The sequence below is a fragment of the Gavialis gangeticus genome, unplaced genomic scaffold (assembly GCF_001723915.1).
Source record: "Gavialis gangeticus isolate Ggan-Ray unplaced genomic scaffold, GavGan_comp1, whole genome shotgun sequence".
Taxonomy (NCBI): Eukaryota; Metazoa; Chordata; order Crocodylia; family Gavialidae; genus Gavialis; species Gavialis gangeticus.
The window spans coordinates 129,751,049-129,769,736 of NW_017729024.1; the positions used below are offsets into that span (position 1 = coordinate 129,751,049).

The 18,688-nt window shown below is 43.5% G+C and overlaps 1 protein-coding gene and 1 long non-coding RNA gene across 2 annotated transcripts in view; one reads left to right on the forward strand and one right to left on the reverse strand.

Moving 5' to 3' along the window:
- Nucleotides 1-599: 599 nt before the first annotated feature.
- On the reverse strand, nucleotides 600-2,736 carry LOC109297728. Its single transcript, XR_002097397.1, has 2 exons — nucleotides 2,476-2,736; nucleotides 600-787 (listed from the first exon to the last, which is right to left on the reverse strand). It is a non-coding gene; the product is annotated as an uncharacterized LOC109297728 (long non-coding RNA).
- A 1,167-nt stretch (nucleotides 2,737-3,903) lies between these two features.
- Nucleotides 3,904-18,688, forward strand: part of PDE8B (phosphodiesterase 8B) — a 226,123-nt gene continuing 211,338 nt past the window's right edge. Inside the window, exon 1 of the mRNA XM_019517729.1 lies at nucleotides 3,904-4,069. The gene's annotated coding sequence lies outside the window, so the exon portion shown is untranslated. The remainder of the gene's footprint in view (nucleotides 4,070-18,688) is intronic.

An 18,688-nucleotide genomic window follows, 5' to 3' on the forward strand; every position in this document is an offset into this window, starting at 1 on the left:
CTCCTTTCTTCCCATCTGTTCTACAGCCTGATCACAGAAGGGCTAGTCACATTGTACTCCAACACGCCCTTATGCTGTAACATAATGTGCCGTGCCGTGCCATGCCATGCCTTGCAGCCTATAGTTTGTTTTTTTTTTAAATATCCCTGCCATGCTATTCCCTCAATTCCAGCCAAATGGTAGAAATCCAGACTACTCAAGGGAGAGAAGAGGGTGCATCATTTACTTGTTAGTCTGTTACCTTGATGTGCTATGCTTTATCAAGACATACCAGAAATCACAGAATTAGGTTAGAAGGGACATCAAAAGTCATATACAGATACAACGTCAGCACTTCAGACTTTGCATTACACTAGAAGCCTTAACTTTCTCTCTTGGATTACCTTTCCAAGTGTTGGCTGGTACTTTAATCTGAAGTAACACTGTAAGAAAGCTTGCCCATCACCAATAAGTTATAGATAAGTGTCCCACATAATTGCCTTTAACATGGGTATCAAAAATCCTGGATTTGAGTAACTGTACTCTTGTCAAGTAATACAGAGTGAGGGGAGTACAAAATGAGAATAGTTGTGTGGAACATTAAATGTCCTTTCTATTACCACAACCTGGTTCTTGAATACCGACAGCCAGTAATTATACTATTTTTACTACTTGTGCTTGGAAAAAGTTAGTGTTGCCTAAACTTAAATTCAGTTTAAAAGATCAAAAACTGAAGTGTAAATATCTAACACAACAAAGGCTTGACAAATTCCATGGTCTTCTGTTACAGAGTTCTCCATCATACAACCTGTAGGGAGAAAAAAAGTGTTAATAATTCATGTAGCTTTGTCATATTTGTTCAGGGGATGTATGAGCTATAAATCAACTCCCTTACATAGTTTTTAAATGATGTTATTAAACTGCAAGCTAGCATAACAAGTTCCCAATTGCTTCTTACCAGAGGCACAGAACTCCCATTAAATTGACTAAGATGGGGCTCGGCAACCTAAAGCTTGAGTCAGATCCAACCCAGGAAGGTCTGACTTTGCCCTGAGCAGCCTACAGCTCTGCAGCACTTTCCTGCCTGTTTGTTCTTACTGCAGAGAGGCCAGCCAGGTAAGCACAGGCACTTGAGGTCTTTGTGGACAAAGATTTTTCAACTCCTGGGATAAGAGACTCTTACCATTGCTAGATGGGAGCTTTGGCTAGAAAGGCTATTCTGTAATTCTGAATGTAACACTTGAACACTTTCACTTAGTTTGCATACCCTGATGGCTTTCCATATATATATATATATATATATATGTGCAAATGCAGTATTGTTTCCCCTCAAATCAGGAGAGAGAACTTGGGCTGATTTGCACCATTTTAATCTTGGAGGCCATAACCAGTAAGAACCAGTACAAAATAACTATCTTACCTTCTCAATCCTCCTCAATTTATTATCTTAATCTGGGGTGGAGTGGGCACAATGTGAGGTGACACCATTTTTTTCCAAGCAGTCAGAAGTAAAAATAGTATACTAAATACTGACCACCAGCAAATTCACAGCATTACTTTAACCTGAATATGCTCAACCCTAACAACAGGTTAAAAAGATTATAATGTTTTGGAACAGTGTTATAGTTTAGCTTTAAAGTTGCAAAATATCAGATAATTCAGCAAGTGCTTTTTCCAAATCCTGCTAAAATAATATGGATAGTTATCAGATTAAGAAAAACTAGAGGAATAGAAGCAATTAACAGCATGTTTATCACTCACCAAAGTTTGTAAGAGCATCTCATTTTGGGATGTTAATGTTAAATCAAAAACCAAGAAAAGACTCATTTTTCTTTCAGCCTTTCATAGCATCTGATGAAGCAGGCTGTTGCCTGTGAAAGCTCACATCTCTTTGACTCGTAGTTTTTAAGGTGCCCTCCTGCCCCTTCTGCCAAAAGAGGTTGCGTACTACAATGTAAATGTGAAACATTAAGACAGATACCACACTGGACACTTAAGGGATTTTTCTGGCAAAAGCAAAACGATGATTGGCCTCTGCTGCCCTAACTGACTGCATCTAACAGCTTGCTTGCTGTCTGAAATTAAGACAGAAAGCACAACTGAAAGGGGGAGGGAATACATAAAGTTGTAAACCAACACATTTTCTATTTTGTGGACACATTATTTCCTCTGCCAAACACTACAGTTGGATGAGACAGGATTATACAATTGAATTTCTATGCTGTTGCTCCCTTTGATGGTTAACATTTTGGTGGAAAAGCTGCTGAGCCATTAGTTGACCAAATGAAACTGGGTTTGTCAAGTAAAATGTACCCTAGCAAAGCAAATAGAAAACCTAAGGTATATAAGACTGCTGTGCAATTATAGGCTCAATTGCTGTGCTACCTTTACCTTCTGCCCTTTCTCTTCCATTTAATACTTGCTTCCTGTGTCTTGCTTTACATGATGTGTTCTGCACTACCAAGCAAGGCCCGGCTTCACGTGCTGGTACAGTACCTGGTATGACGGCATGTTGGTTTTGATAAAACCTTTCAATGCTAATACAGGAAGAAAACAAGTATTAGTGAGAAGTACATCATCTGGGCATGAAAGCCTCATGTTTCCCTTCTAACACCACTAGGGGCTGTTTCTTGACTCTCTTCCTGCTTCTCAGGCACTACCCACACAACCCGCAAAAGCAACACCTTGGTAACCAGCAACCTTGTCACCCCGGCTGATGTGAGCAAAAAGGAAACAAAGGGATGTGTCTACTGGTACATCCATACGCGTTATGTATTTTACAGTATGTATCAGCCCGTTTGTGCGTGCACACACATATGTACATGGTAGAATGTGCATGTATGTGTTGGTGCATATACACACACAATGCATGAATATACACAGATGCATCAGTATATATGTACTGGTACATATGCACACAATATATAGGTAGATATGCAAATACTAAGATATACAGATACAGGTACAGATGTGAGTGTGTGTATATAGCTCTCCCCTTATAGGTTTCCTTCGCCGGTGCACACGCGGCCGCACCTCACACATCCCTGCGCGCCGCAGGGAAGAAGCCGAAGCGGCGGCGCGGGGCCGGGGAGCTGCCGGGACCCTCCTAGGCCCGAGCGGCCGCGGCGGGGACGCTGCCTCCCATCGGGGCTGCCGGGCGGGACTAGCAACGCTAGGGGCCGCTCCCCGGCTCGGGGCAGGACTGACCACCCCCGGTCCCCACCCAGTCGGCGCCTCCCGCGGGAGCCCCCGCTCGCCCGGCCCGCGAGGCACTTACCTGCGGGCCTGTAGGCCCAGGCGGGGCGCTTCCCGCGCGCAGACCGCGTGACCCAGCCGCAGTTCCCGCCTCCGGCCTGCGCAGTGCGCGCTGGGTGCCCGGCTGCCGAGGGAAACGGAGGCGGCCGGGCTGCCTTGGGGGACTTGGGCCGGATCTCCCCTCCCCCCTTTGCCCCCTCAGCACCTGTCAGAGTGATTTCCCCCCCCCCATCATCTTAGCAGGGGCAGCAGGATCCCTGTGTCTGCCCCCCGCCTCCTGCACGGGGCCTTAGGGGGGCAGCTGAAGAAAGGCAGCGTGGCCAGCCCTCAGTGTCTGTCCCTTGTGAAACTGGGCAGTTTCCTGGACAGCCGCCCTGCTCCTGGGGGCTGCGATTAGGGGAGGCTCGCTCCTTTCCTACGCCCGAAAAAGTAACTTTCTCCCCTCCCAGGGTGCCAGATCAAAGGTTAAAAATGTGGGCCCCGCCCCACCACTGCGTCTCTTAAAGGCCCAGAAAACAGCCCGGCGTGTGTTCGTTTTTTAAAACCCTGCTATCTTTTTAAGGCCTCACCCATGACTTCTGAAGAGCTGAGATTGGCAGGTCAGAGCACCAGTGCCTGGGTGGAGCTAGCCGAGGAGGACTGGAGGAGGAGGCAGGCGTAGGTGCAGGGGCTGGTGGCCGGGGCTTCAGGCTGGTTCCCACCAGGATCATGCTAGGCATCTTCTTCCCTTGGCTGTCTGCTCCCTTCTGCTGACCATGTCTTCACTGGGGCCACCTTCCACTTCCCTCGACAGTCCCCTTCTCTAAAAGAGCTGCAATGGGTGGTCCATCTCTTGGTGCCTCTACGTCAAGACTAGTTGCTTTTCTGGAAGATATTTTAAGTCAAAAAGCAAATAATTGCACTCAGTGAAAGGGTAAAATTCTATCAAGGAAGTCGGATGAGGTGCTTTTGTGGTCTGTTCTGCCCTCAGAATCTATAAATCCTATGCCCTGTCCCCCTAAATGCCTTACTTTAGTAGCCTCTCTCCGATCCTTTGTTTTTCCATTTAGCTAATTCCCCCTAGGAAAAAAAAAACTTTAAATACAAGGGTGTTACTGCCACCACCACGTTGATCACAATGTGTGTGTTATGGTAATGTTAAGGTGATGATGTTGCTGTGAAGGTCCAGGACATATGCAGGAGGCAAGAATTCTTGTGGGTGGTATCTTTTATTGGACTAGCCACATGGTTATATAAAAACTTTCCCTTGACCTTTGTCTGTCTTGTCTGTTTAGATGATAAGCTCAGTGAGGCAGTAACTGTCCAATGTTTGTAGCATAGAGCCATGGGGCCTTGTTAGTCTTTACAATGATGCAAATAATATTTCCCTGCTTTTTGACTCTGAGCAGGTCATTTCATCTCTCTGCCTCGGTTCATCTGTACAATTGAGAAAACAATGCTTTTCTACCTCACAAACCATTGTGAGAGAAATCTATAAATATTTGCTTAGTCCTTGTTTCCTACAGTGATGGTTGCTATAAAAGATCCTAGACCGGGGGTCAGCAACCCCTGGCACACGTGCCGAGCATGGGACGGATGGCCATTTTGCTCCGCACACCACCACCAGCCTGGGCTCTAAGCAGCTGCTGCCAGCCACGAAGCAAGCAGACTGGACTTTGTGGGCCAGCTGCAGCCAGAAGGCTGTAAACAGCTGCTCTGGGCTCCAGCATGTCAGCACTCCAGCACCTTCCAAGGTAGACATTGTGGTTTTTTCTGCACCCCAGCCAAAAAACGTTGCCTACCCCTGTCCTAGACAGACGATGGGGGAAAGAAAGCAGAAGAAACACAGCAAAGAAATCAAAACAGAAAACAACATGGTGGGGTACAATAAAATCCTCAACAATAATGAACAGTGTACATAAGGTAGAGTAGAAGTGTCCACACATTCTACTTCATAGTACATGAAAGAAAATTATTGAGTGAAACTGAAAGGTGTGGCAAAGCCAAAACTGGCATTTCCCACAACACACAATATGTCAATGGGACTTATTGCCACCAGATACGAAGGCCAAGAGTTTAGCAGGACTCCAAAAACCACTGGATGTTTAGAGGAATAATAGAGTATATTGTATTTCACAGAAGGAAATAGTAACAAATCAAGCAGTTTGAAAGGGCTTTGGAGCAAATGTCAGCTTCTAAGTATAGGGAGTTAAAAAGAAACTTACTGTGGGTGCAAGGTTTCAGGGTTGTTGCACCTTTCCCTGAAACAGTTGGTGCTGGCCACTGATAGAAGCTTATTTGTTGTGCCCACCTGGGCCTAAGCCCACCAAGAAAACATGAAGCCTCCCTTGATTAGGGAGGCAAGTAGGGACACAACAGCTGAATATGTGAGGCAAGTAATGTGAAAACAGGAATTGGAGTGGGGCAGATAGAGACTAGTAAGGACATGTTTTCCTTGGGATTTTAGTACTGTGTCATATAATTTTGCTTCTCTTGGTTTTTATTTGCATTTGTGGGGTGTCAACTTATGCAGAAATGACAAAACTATGCAGACAGCCTGCAAATTGAAACTCCAGGAGTTAAAAGATGTGTAAACTGCGTACTCCAAAAATATAGAAACAAGATCCACAGCTGGTAATACCAACTCCATTTACCTAAATGGATATAAACAGTTAAACCAGCTGAGGATCCAGCTCCAGACATTTGTAAGCAAAGCCCCCACACACAACCAATCCCTAACTTCATACTGCTGGAAAAATTAAAGTATTTGTTCCCCACGTAAGAAGAACAACCTGACCTTAAGATAAGAAAATTACCCCTCCTCCCTATTTCAGTTCTCCTCCTAATTAGTCGATAATACTATAGTAATAAGGAAGAACATTCAGTTGTCATGTGTTTAAAATCCGTGAAATGTTTGTGCACTTAAATGATGCATTTGCCCCCTGCTTGGATTTGGCAGCTGAGAGAATAGTTGGAATAATCGTAATTATTTATGAGGGCACAGTACAATTACGAAGTGTTTACACGTGTCACTATGGTATCTTATTTTCAAAACACTGCTACTTTAAGTTTGTGCATTTTTAATTTGAATTATTACATGTTTTATATTCTTTTTCAACACTTAAAAATAGTAAAAAGCTTTAAAATGGCTAATGCTAACATCTGCAGTGGCTTGCTCTTGGTTGGCTTCAGTTACAGTGCCTTAATCATCCGACAATTAGCAAGGCATTTACATAGCATATTTTGGTATTTATGTGGCTCATTTAGAGCTAAAATTAATTTTAAACAAAATGAAAATGCTTTTTGCTTTACATTCTTGCACTGAATGCTGTTTTAGGTTTGTATTAGTTACATAAAAATAACATCAGATTCTTGCTTCCTTTCAGTTGTACTAGTTTCCATTTGCATAGCTCCATTGACTTTGGCTGAATTACTCCTGACTTTAAAGAAAACTGCCAGGTAATTATAGGCCTGTGTGCCTGGTATTAGTGTCAGGTTCAAATGCAGAAAAGCTGAAACAGGACTGGATCAATAAAGAATTAAAGGAGGGAAATTAAATTTTTGTCAATCAATGTGGGTTTATGGAAAATAGGTCTTGTCAAACTTGGTATAAGATTACAAGTTTAGTTGATAATCCTATAAACCACTTGGTACCTCTCACTATTTTGCTTAAGGAATTAAAAGGATACAAAGTGAATATGGCATATGTTAGGTAACTTCAAAATCAGTAAATTTGTAGGTCTCAAAAGGTAAGTTTAAACAAAGGAATTACCACTGAGATGATATATTTCTAGAGTGGGGAAAGAGAGATTGGTTATTGGTGATGTGCTAGCTGACATTTTTACGATTGACATGAATGAATCATTATTGAGAAAGCTTACATATAACACAAAGATTGGAGGAGTGGTATATAACAAGGATGGGTCACTGGTACGGAGCAATCTGATTTGCTTGGTAAACTGGGAACAAACAATATGTGTTAAAACTTGTCCAGGTCACATATCTAGAAACAAAGTATGTAGGTCTGACATACAAGAGGGAGGATTTTGTTCTGAGAAGGAGTGATTCTGAAAAGGCCTCAGTGGTCATGGTGAATAATGTGCTTGGATATAAGCCACGAGTGAGTAGCTGTGGCCAACATTTCTACTGCAAGCCTTGGATCTTTGTATAAAACAGGAACATTGGGTTGGGAGATCAAACTGACTCTGTACCCAGCACTGTTGCTACTACTAAAAAACTGTGTCTAGTTCTGGTGTTTGTAATTTAAGAAGGCTGTTGAGGATTCAGAGAAAAGACAAGAATGACTAAAGGCTTGGAAACCCGTGTTTTATTGTGAAAGGCTCCAGGTACTCAGTGTGCTTAAACAAAGTGAAGGTTAAGGAGTGACTTGATTGCCATGTAAAAGAAAAGTACTTAGGATCTTAGCAGAGTAGGGCTGGAATGGACCTCATCAGGTCATCTAGTCCAGCTTCTTGCTCAAGGCAGGATCATCCCTGACTAAATCATCCCAGCCAAATATTTGTCCGGTTTGGCTCTTGAAAATTTCCAAGGATGGAAATTCCACAATTTCTCTATGTAGCCTAGTCTAATGCTTGGCCAACCTTATAGTCAGAAAGTTCCTCCTAATCTCCAGCCTAAATGTTCTCTGCTGCAGTGTGAGGCCATTGCTCCTAGCCCTATCCCTTATGACCACAGAGAAAAACCCATATCCGTCTTCTCTATAGTCATCCTTCAGGTATTTGAAGACTGGTATCAAATCCCCCCTTCCTCCCCCAACAAGTCTTCTCATCTCCAGACTAAATAACCCTAGTTCTTTCAGCCTTTCCTCTTAAATCTCACTTCCCAGGATTTCTTATTCCTCTGCAGTTTCATTTAGCCAGCCCCATAATTCACGTGGACTGCAGAAATTTTCTACGCCCCACATCTCCACAAGTCTCCTTGGACCAAAGCCAGGTCCTACTTAGAATCCGGTGGAGAGCAGCAAGAATGATACAAGACAAAAGGTTGTAGGAACTGGATTCAGTGTGGAAAATTGAAGTTGGAAGGAGACACAGTAGCAGTTTTCCAATGCACAAAAGTTTGTTATGACTGGGAAGTTAATCAATTGTTCGCCATGTCCACACAAAGAAATCAGCAAAGAAGATTCAGGTTGGATATTAGAGCAATGTTTTTACATTTAATGGTAGTAAACGCTAGGAACAAGTTATCTAGGGAGTTTGTTGAACCCCCTTCTTTGGACGATTTTAAAAACAGGTTAAACATCTTTTGGGTATGGCCTGGCTTGAGTATACTTGCCTCAATGCAGGGGTTTGAATTAGTCAAAGGGTGGCCAACCTGCAGCATACGTGCCTGACGTGGGGCGCACAGCCTCTGTGTGTGGCATCTGACAGATCAGAGAGGGGGGAACACGCTGGTAGATAGGGCATGGAGGAGAAAGGGGAGCAGCAAGTCAGGCAGGGGACAGAGATCAGAGCGACACTAGGGGAGGGCATGGGGCTGAACTTGTGTGGATGTCTACCAAAAAAGGTCACCCACTGAGCTAAATGACCTTGAGGTCCCACCATCCCTATATTCTATCATTCTATATCCGAGAATTCTTTTTAACTTCCTCTCTTCTTTCCATTATAAGAATACTGTCTGGTACTACTGGCTAGCTCTGGTATTACTGCAGTTTACCAAAGCCATGCAGACTCTAGTATTATTCTCATTAGTGTTTCAAAGCTAAATAAATTAGCACAACTCCACTACCATACATTTCAACACTTCCATTTTGACTGAGTTGAGCTACTGCATTGCTACTGCATTCCAGCTAATGAAACTCACTATGAAATTGATTCTTTTAAAATGATTTTTCTAATTCATCCTCTCTGATCATGTTTTCCAATTCTTCTCCAATTTCACATCTCTCCATGCTCCTGGTTTCAGTTTTACCCACTGACTGCTGCCAACTGCTGTGCAGCATATATTTTTCCTGTAGAAGCAGAGCCAGAATGGTAAACATTTCTTTTCAGTTCTCTCACTACATTTTAAAAAAAAAAGCTATATTCATAGTAATAAAGGAAGAACATAGTGCTCTATTTTCTCTTCAATTTCATTATGACATGGAGTTTAATATAACAGTGTTAACCCACAACACAGAGTTATTGTTGGATCTGCTATTAAGGAAAAGAAATAAAAAACAAAAATCCCAGGAGAACTGTAAACCCTTTTCAAAGGCCTGTTTAAAATGTCATATTCCAAGAAAGAAGCAGCAGGTCCTTAGCTGATTTAAATCAGCATAGCTGCACCAATTTAACTAAAGTAAGTGATTTTTACCAGCTGAGAATCTGGCACATGCTGTCTCTTCCTACATGCATTTACAGTGCTTGCTAGAATGAACTTCCAGTCATGGCTGGAGCCTCTAAGCCAGTGATTCTCAAGTAGCATACCCTGGGGTACTGCAAGATCCTTTGAAGGATACCTCAAAAAGTGTGAGGAGATAAGCAGCCCCATTGCCTGGCCACTCTACAAGGATCTAAGCCAGGGGTTGGCAACGTTTTTGGCCAGAGTGCTAAAACACACCAGCCTTGACCCACAACTCAACTTGGCATATCAGGAACAGAAAGCAGGGGAGCCACAAAGGGTTCAATCCTTGTTGCTAGTGGTGGGTGCACATGCATCTCTAGGCAGTTGCGGCGGGAGATGCTGGGGTTGTACTGCCCCGGACCCTTCCCTACCTTGTGCCCAAGGCATGCATGCAGCCAGCCTGAGCTCTGGGCAGACCCCTGCTGCCTGCCACTTAGCTCAGGCTGCTCATGGCATGTGAGAGGGAGGCTGCAAGCTGCTGCACGGAGGTTTGCAGAGCCCCAGCCCAGCTCATTGCTGGTGGCGGGTGCACATGCACTCCAGGAGGATGGCAGGGGAAGGGCCAGGTTTGTATTGCCCCGACCCCTTCCCTTTCATGCGCCCCAAGGTACACAAGCAGCTGCCACTGGCCATAGAGCCAGGCCAGGGCTCTGGACTCCGGTGTACTGGTTGCAGATTCCTGGCTGCCCGCTACAGCCGGCTTGGGCTCTGGACAGCCCCTGCTGCCTTCCACAGAGCCCAAGCCTGTATTGTTTTCAGCTTGCAGCCAGGAATCTGCAACCAGCTGCCTAGAGTGTGGGCTGGCTGTGGCGTACTGAGCAAAATGACCTTGCGTGCCATGCCCTGGCATATGAGCCAGGGATTGCCAATCCCTGATCTAAGCACTGAAATAAATTAGTTTTTGAATTAGGGTGATGCTGTGATGCTCAGTTTACGGAAGTTATGCAGGGCTGCCTTGAGTTTAAGAAAGCCAAGCACTACCAGAAGAACAATCATAATTCAAAATTTCTGAAACAATTTTATTTTCAATGAATCTGTAGTACTGCCCATCTTTCACCTTTATTAAGTGTGAACAATTATGGTAGCCCAGCAGACTTGCGCAGGATGAATTAATTGCTGGGATTATTGTTGATGAAGACTAGGCAAAAAGCCAGCTACCTATTGCCCCTCTAGTCTAAAGATTGCTTACAAAAATTTGGAAAGTCTTAACGAGGGGGCGGAAATGACTAATAGTTTGACAAGACAGGTACCTGATGGTTACCTAAACACAACCAAGTACATTTAATCACTTCTGCTAAAAATGATGCAGCATTTAAAAGCCAACTATCTATAAGAACTTTTAACTCAGGTTTTTTATCTGTTCACAAATCCATGCAGATTTAGCTGAACTGGTAAAAACTCTTGCTTGGACCCTCTTTTTTTATTTGAGTGGCTTATTCTAATTTATCTGAAGCCTGTTCTTAGACCAGAACTAAACCAGAACAAGACTTGATTACACTGAAATAATCAGAATAACCAATTTAACTAAATCAATTTAAAATCACATGTTAAGTGAAACTAATGCAATACCACATGTAAACAAGCCCTTGAACTCCTATTTGTTGTTACAATGTCTGCACAGAAGAGTGCAAAGAGGGTTGTTGTATTCTATTCAACTCCAATATTAGACCATTTTTTCTTGCTTTGTTGTCATCTCAGTTCTATTGACCATACATAATAATAACAGTAGTAATAATAATAAGAGGTACCATGTGATAAAAATCACAATGCTGATATTTTTCATAGTGCACTGAGAGAAGGACTCCTCTTGACTTCAAAAGGCTTTGGTTCAGCACACCCAGTGTATTCTTCTGTTTATCTAAGGGTCTGCTTCAGATTTATTCTTTAACACCCAATTATACATGCAACATATATATCATTAGATCTCCAAAACAAGGAAAAGAATTGTGTTCCCAGCTGCATATTGATCAGTGCCCTCTTTCTCTGTTAATATGCATGTCTTCTCTTATTAGTGTTCATGTTTTTCTTATGTGAACAGCTGCTAACAGCTCTGTTTTCTTTTTATTCAAGAAGTGGGCTTTACAGCCATGCAGAACATTAGTATTAGGTGAAAGTTCATATTTTATATAAATACCAAGGTCATTACTTTTTGTTTCAGTATCCTCATAATGGGCCTGATTCTTACCTCACTCTGACTACTGAAAAACAGGAGTAACTTCCGAAGCTGGTGGAGTTACACACATGGAAACCCATTGTCAGTGAGAGTAGGATTCTGGCCCTTGAAAACTTTTTTTTTACATGCCTACTTTAAAATATAATCATTTGCCCATCCTGTCCTCCCTCTGCCCTCCCAATCCATTTTAACTGTAATTATTGTTTGTTCTTCTTAAGTCTATACTCTACCAAGGATTTCAAATGATCCCTTTAGCTGTAAACACTGTAAGCAAGGTAGAAAACTTTCTCTTTCATATTTTTTTCCCTAAAGAAGATGAGAACATGAGAAATAATTGGATATCAATGGTATTCTAGTAGGGTCATTGTGTTGTAGCTGTGATGGTCCAGGGAATGTGGGAGAAGCAAGGTTTGTTTGGTAGCATCTCTTATTGAGTCAACTGTATAATTGGAAGAAATGTTAGACAAGCATTTATACACAAAATACCCTCCCTTGGGTCTGAGAAAGAAGATGTAGCCTAAGAAAAATATTGGATAAAAGAATGACTTCTGATTATTAGGCAAATGAAACCATCTACTAAAGAAGAGGAGAGGGCAATAAACCCGGGAGCAAAGACATTATTAAAAGTAGCAGCAAACCAGTAAAAGGCAGTTGAAACAGAGAAACCAAGTGGTATAAAAGAATAAGACCATTCAAAAGGGAAGAGGGTTGTTATTATCTCTGAAGTACAGAGAAGCTAGCATAAGAGCAGGTAAATTGCAATGGACCATGAAACTATTGCCTGCGTTTAGTCTGTGGTTTTTATTTTCCAGAGAAATTAGGAATTTTTGTTCCCAGATCTATCTTCTAAAGGCATTGTGTAAGTCTCCCTTGAGTACAAGGACTCTGAGGCTTGAGATGTAATGGTGCACCTGTGAAAAGTGTTATTTCTCTAATGACTGGGTGCTTCTGTCCTTTATCATTTTCCTATAAGAGTTCATTTTGAAGTGTAGTGGTTGTTTAAGTTCATCCATATGTTTTCCATTCTGATGGTTTCATAGTGGGTTTTGTCAATTGTGGTAATGGTGGAGATGTGTTGTCAGGTTTGTATTTGTTGTTTGGCTAGGGTCTTGTGCTTTTTGTTTGTTGATCAGCTGGGGGTGTGCTTCTCATGATGAGCCAGGTAGTGTTGAGAGGTTGTTTGAAAACCAGGAGGGGGTGGGGTAGTTAGGAAATATTTCTCTGAAGTGAGGTCCTCTTCAAGTACAGGCTGTAAATTGTTTGATGAACTTTCTTAAAGGTTCCCATATAGAATCCTATGTAACAATGAGTGTGTGGTTAGTGGTTGTTTTTCTTTATGAACTGTAGTAGGTTGGATGATTTGTTCAATGATGCAGCCTGTTTCTCTGCTGGAATGTCCTCACTGGGTAAAGGCAGTTTTAAGATTTGTGAGATCGGTGTCATGAGTAGTCTCAGAGCAGCCACAGTAGTATCTGAGGACCTGCTAAAGATGACAGCTTTTTGCTGATGATTACTAGTTTTGTGGAGGTGAGTATAGAAGCACCCTAGAAACAACTATACAACAGAAACCCCATGGACCACCATACTTAACTTCCACAGAACTGAGAAATAGAATTTCATGGCTTAGCACTTGTGTATACAGAGCCCTGTACCTGTCCAGTCAGCATGCACCCTACTGCACATACTTAGTACTCATGCGTAAGGAGTTATGCAGCTATCCTTGATGTTGGAGTCACTCTTTGGCTGCTAGACGTGCTCCTCCTTCACTCTCCTGTCATGACTTGGTGGAATAAGTAAATAAAATTGAAGTAAAACTAGCTGGGAGGTGAACTTCCTACTACATGTCTGGGTTGTGACTGGGGGTTTCTTCACAGGGCTCTGCCACCCTGTCCTCACCACACCTGCAATATTCTGGGCACACATGCCCCCTGTAGGACTTGCCCTCTTCCACTCCCCAGGCTTGGTCCCAGCATTGTCCTTCCCATGTAGTTCCCTTAAGTATCAACCATGGCTGCCTGCAATTGACTGGCACTCCTGCAGCTCTCTCTTACAGACTGTTATCTTCACAGCCCCTCCATTGTCCCTGATAAGCGGTCCTCCCGGTGGGTGACAGATTTGTTGCCTGGCCCTTATTTCTTCAGGGTTCCAGTGCCCATCTGTCCCTCTTGGTGGGGACATCCCCAGGGTCCCTTTAACCCCCTTTCAGCCCTTAGCCTTTCTGGGCCACCTTGCAGCGGAGGGGGAATCACCCTCAGTTCTGATGCCTTGTAAACAGGCTCCTCCCAGCTTCTCTCTCTGGAGATGGGTCTCATGCCAGGTCTTCCTTCACCCTGGCTGCCACATCCCTCTGTGGCATGGACATCTCCACTGTCTCCCAGCCCCCAGCAAGTACCTGTGATTGCTGTGTTGCAGTGGAGCTCCAGATGTCAGCCTTCATAGAGGTCTGCTCTGCCTATCTGCACTGTCCCTGTCATGCCGTCAGTACACTCCCTGGGCTTCCTTTCAGCCCCCTTCCCCTTTTTGTCCCCCAGCTCCTTCCCTGGGAATCAGTCTGCCCAGCCTGATCCCTACCCTGTTTCCCTGCTGGGGCCCAAGCAGGGCTTCGTTGGGAGCACCTGGGCTCCTGGCTCTCCGTATTGTCCCGCTTTTTCTTCTCCTTTTTAGTAACAGGCACCACATCAGGCGTCCTGTTACACCATGCTACAAGGGGAGTAGGATTGTAAACTGTACATAACTGCTATTTTTGGCCCTTATGCGGCTGGAAAACTAACACTTAGTATGTACAGTGAAATAGGACACCCCAGCTCCTAAAAGGAGGAAGAGAGGGTTACAATCTTATTCCAGATGAGGATTCTTGCTAATAGCCTTTTTCCATCAAAGGTCCTCAAACTTCTGAGGAAGAAACACTGCTTCCAAAAGAGGCAACCTTCAGCTTCTACCTCTTATGCTGCAGCCACCTTGAAGAAATCATTTTAACATGCTGATCAAGCTGTAATTTGTATGTGGGGAGTCCCCTGTGGCTCAGTGGTAGAATGAGACCACACAGGAGACCCAGGTTCAATTCCCAGATGCTTATACAAATACAGCCACGAAGGTACCACATTTCTGGACTCACTCTAGCCTTTGGATTCTGTCTCAGTGGTCCAAAGCAGGGTGGAAGGTCTAGGCAGCCTCCACTCCTCCAAAACTCCTGCCTAGGCATATGCATCAAAGGTATGGGTGAGCTCTCATGCATATACTATGATCTGGAAGGATCAATAGTTGCCAAACAATTTGTACATGGGCCACAGAGTGTTTATTCCTCCTTTCCCCACTTTGGAGACTTCCTATATTTTTTTTTCAAGGAATACTGAATCTCATACCACCAGACTGTTGGGTTCTAGAAATAATGTCAATCAGATACTCTCTACTTTTCCATGTTATCCCTACTTCCACCTCTCTTCTCTCTTCATACTCTGTAACACTTCTCAACAAAAAACTACTACAGAAGGAAATGGAATGGTGTCTCACCATCTTGGAGCAGTAGAGAAAATCCTAAAGGAAGGATTTTTATTCCAATCACTTCTTAATCCCCCAGAAAAGGAGGCTGGGGCTCAGTCATGGTTTTAAGGGGACTCAACAGGTTCATTTACCAGATTAGGTTGAGAATAGTAACCCTGGCTTCCACAGTTCCACCACTAGATCCACAGGACTGGTTTGTGGTTATTGACTTACAAAATGATTGTTTCTCTATTTCCCTTTGGAGCAGGGCACTAAGATGTGTCTGATCTTTTAAGACTGGAGCAGTCTGGTCAGGGAACTCTGCAAGCTAAGCAGAACTCCCCAGCCGCAGGTTGATGGGGTAACAGCCTAAGGGGATAATTGGGTAGCACCTGCAAGCATCACATGACAGGAAGGAGGTAGGGTCCTGGGACATATAAGCCCAGGGCTGTAGCTAGCAGGCACACACTGTCTCTGGCAATTGCTAGGGAAGGAGTGCCTGCATGAGGAAGCTAACCAAGTCCTGGTGCTGCCTGCTTTGCTACCCAAGTGCTGCAAGACTTTAGGAACCTCCCAGGTATTTAAATTAGGGACCATGCTTTCCTAAGGGTGGAATTTTGCCCCTTAAAGGGGCATAGTGCTTTTGTCAGTGATGATGTTTAAGTTATAGCCTAGGGGCTTATGCTTGTGTTTGTTTATACCGAAGGACTGGAATGAGGCTTTAAGGGGAGGTTTGGAGGTTTCATTAGTGCCTGAAGAAAGGGGCACCCAGTCTGGGTAGAGCTCAGTGTTAGGCACAGAGAGAAAGATTGAGATGCCTGAGGGGTGCAGCTACATGGGTGCAGAGAACCGAAATGCCAAAGAGGGGTGCATCTACAGGGGCGCAAAGAATCCTAGCACCAGAGGAACTCAGAAGGGATAGACAGTAGTATAACACCTGCAACATGGCTTGGGCCATGATAAGGGGAGGCTGGAGTCATGTAGTACGCCCTGGGTATTGGGACATAAATGGGTGGCCTTCTGCCTTAGAACCAACTCATTAATTCTATCAGAGATGTAGCAGGAGAAACAGGTGGGCAGACTGCCCTCGACAGGTGGGCAAGTTGGTAATGGAACCAGCCCCAGGACTGCCTCCTGTCAAACCCTTCATCTGAACCCAGGGTGTTCCTAAGGTTCCAGGCAGTGCAGGCCCATTGTTAGTATAAGGTGTTGACCTTCAGACTACTGATAAAAGCAAATGTTTTTACCAAATTCCTTGGCAATTGCAAAGGCTCACCTTAGAAAACAGGTAAAAAACGTAACTCAGTATCTTGACTACTGGCTTGTGCAAGGGAAGTCATGGTGACAAGCTGAGCATTCCATTCATCAAACTCTTTAACTCTTCATCCTGTAGGCCTAAAAATCATAGAGAAATTGTTATTAACAAAGATGATATAAATCATAGAAGCAGTGTTAAATTACAAAACTGTTAGGGCTTACTGGACTTGGGACAAATTCAACATTATGACCAACTTTATTAGCAGCGGCTATAAGAACTCAGTGCACCTGCTGAATAGGCAACACACAGCCATTTGGTGAACCAAAATTCAGTCCTCATTGAACCGGTGGAAGGGTCTAATCAAATGTACATTCTCCTATTTATCCACTCCAAGATCTTAGTGATAGAATACCTGTCTTTTAGGGTGGGAAGCATGTCTGAAGCACCATAAGACACAAGGTCAGTGGACTTGCCAGTGGAGTTGACTGTATGTGAACTAAAAGCAGTTTTCTGTGCCTTTGCTATGTTCATGTCTGTGATATAGAGACTGACCATGCAAATCATGACAAAATGAAAGCTATGGTTTATATTAGTGGTGTTCAACCTCCAGTGTGCAGACCAGATTCAGCTCATGAGGCCATGTCATCCAGCCTGTGGGTCTCCAAATTTGGTGGTGGCAGTGTTAATTGCCAAACTTTTGGACCCATGGGGAGCCCTGTGGGCCAGATGACATGGACTGTGCATTAAATCATGAAGACATATGGTGAGGTGAGGTGTTATGAAGGATCGTTCCATAGCTGAATGCAGTGCACAGGCTCAGGCTGGCTCATGGGCTTGGGCTGGTGTGCAAGTTCAAGCCAATGAGCCACATCACACTCGCAGACCAACTCTGCATGCTGACCCCATGTTGGATCCAGCTCATGGACCAAACCCTCACCACTCATCCAACCTTCCAGGATGGAAGTTTGAACACCACTGTTTTATATAAACACAACAGAGCCTGATCATCCATCCTGTGCCAGGAGGGAGGGTGGTTCTGGAACTGGTGCATCTGACAGTGCTCCCTACCAGAGCACTACAGATTCCAGACCTATAAAACATCCCAACTGATTGATTAAGCAGTTAGTTATTGATGGACCACAAGTGGATAACTGAAGTTTCCATTATCTGAAATGTTTTCCATGGATGGGATCAACCATCAATAGACCTTGTTTCAAGACATGAACAGGCAGTGTCCCAGGTTCTGGCCAAGGGGCAGTCAAAGTCTAATCTTTCAACCCTATCAGATATGTTTGTTATTCCACAATATCCGGGAAGAACAATTCCTTTACCAGCTTTCCAACTCCAAGGATACTGACAAAAATCAAACAAGATTCAGTCCTGACTATCATAATTACTCCTGCTTCTCTGAGATAGTTTTAGTATATGGATCTAATAGGCTTATAAGTTCACTTCCTAAAATCAGTTGTGTTCTATTTATATTAATTTACCTACACCATTAGTTCTCAACCTTTTTAAACTCAAGGCAGTCCTTGATAAAGTTAAGGCACTCTTCATTAAACTCAAGGCACCCTTTGGAAAATGTCAGCTCTTTGTTTTCACTTGATTTTTGATCACAAAGATAATAGAGCAATTTCTTCTGTTGCAAATAATTCAGAAAGACCACAACAGGTAACAAGGCTTTTAACACTATAGGTTCCCATATCTCTACACTTGTCTTGTGAATCATGTTTGCACAGCTAATAGTGCTAACATTTTATAGTACCCCATAACACCCTTGAAAACATCTCAAGCACCCCAGGGTGCCACAGCTGGTTGAGAATCATTAACCTAGACTATGGAAACATCCTGCTTTTGCATCCAGGATTTCTCCACCAGTTGGGTGTCAGCTGCATGATAGCTGACTCTGCTTGTTGTTAGATGATCTGAACATTTTGGTTATTTCAAATAAAAAAAGATTACATCAGGCTAATATATCTTATTTTATTAATTAGACTATTAAGTGAAAGAGAGTTTGGGGCTGGGCAATCCCATTCACATTCTGTAGATGTTTAAATCCCAGGTAGCTGCAATTTTGTACTAATCATAAGAGCTAGTGGGCTTAATGCAACCTCCATTTCAGCCCCTGGCAACTTGCTGCCTGTTATGATTGCCCATGAAAATAAATTTTTTAGTGGAAATTCTTTTTTTCTGAAGAACTGGGAAAAATGCAGGACCTC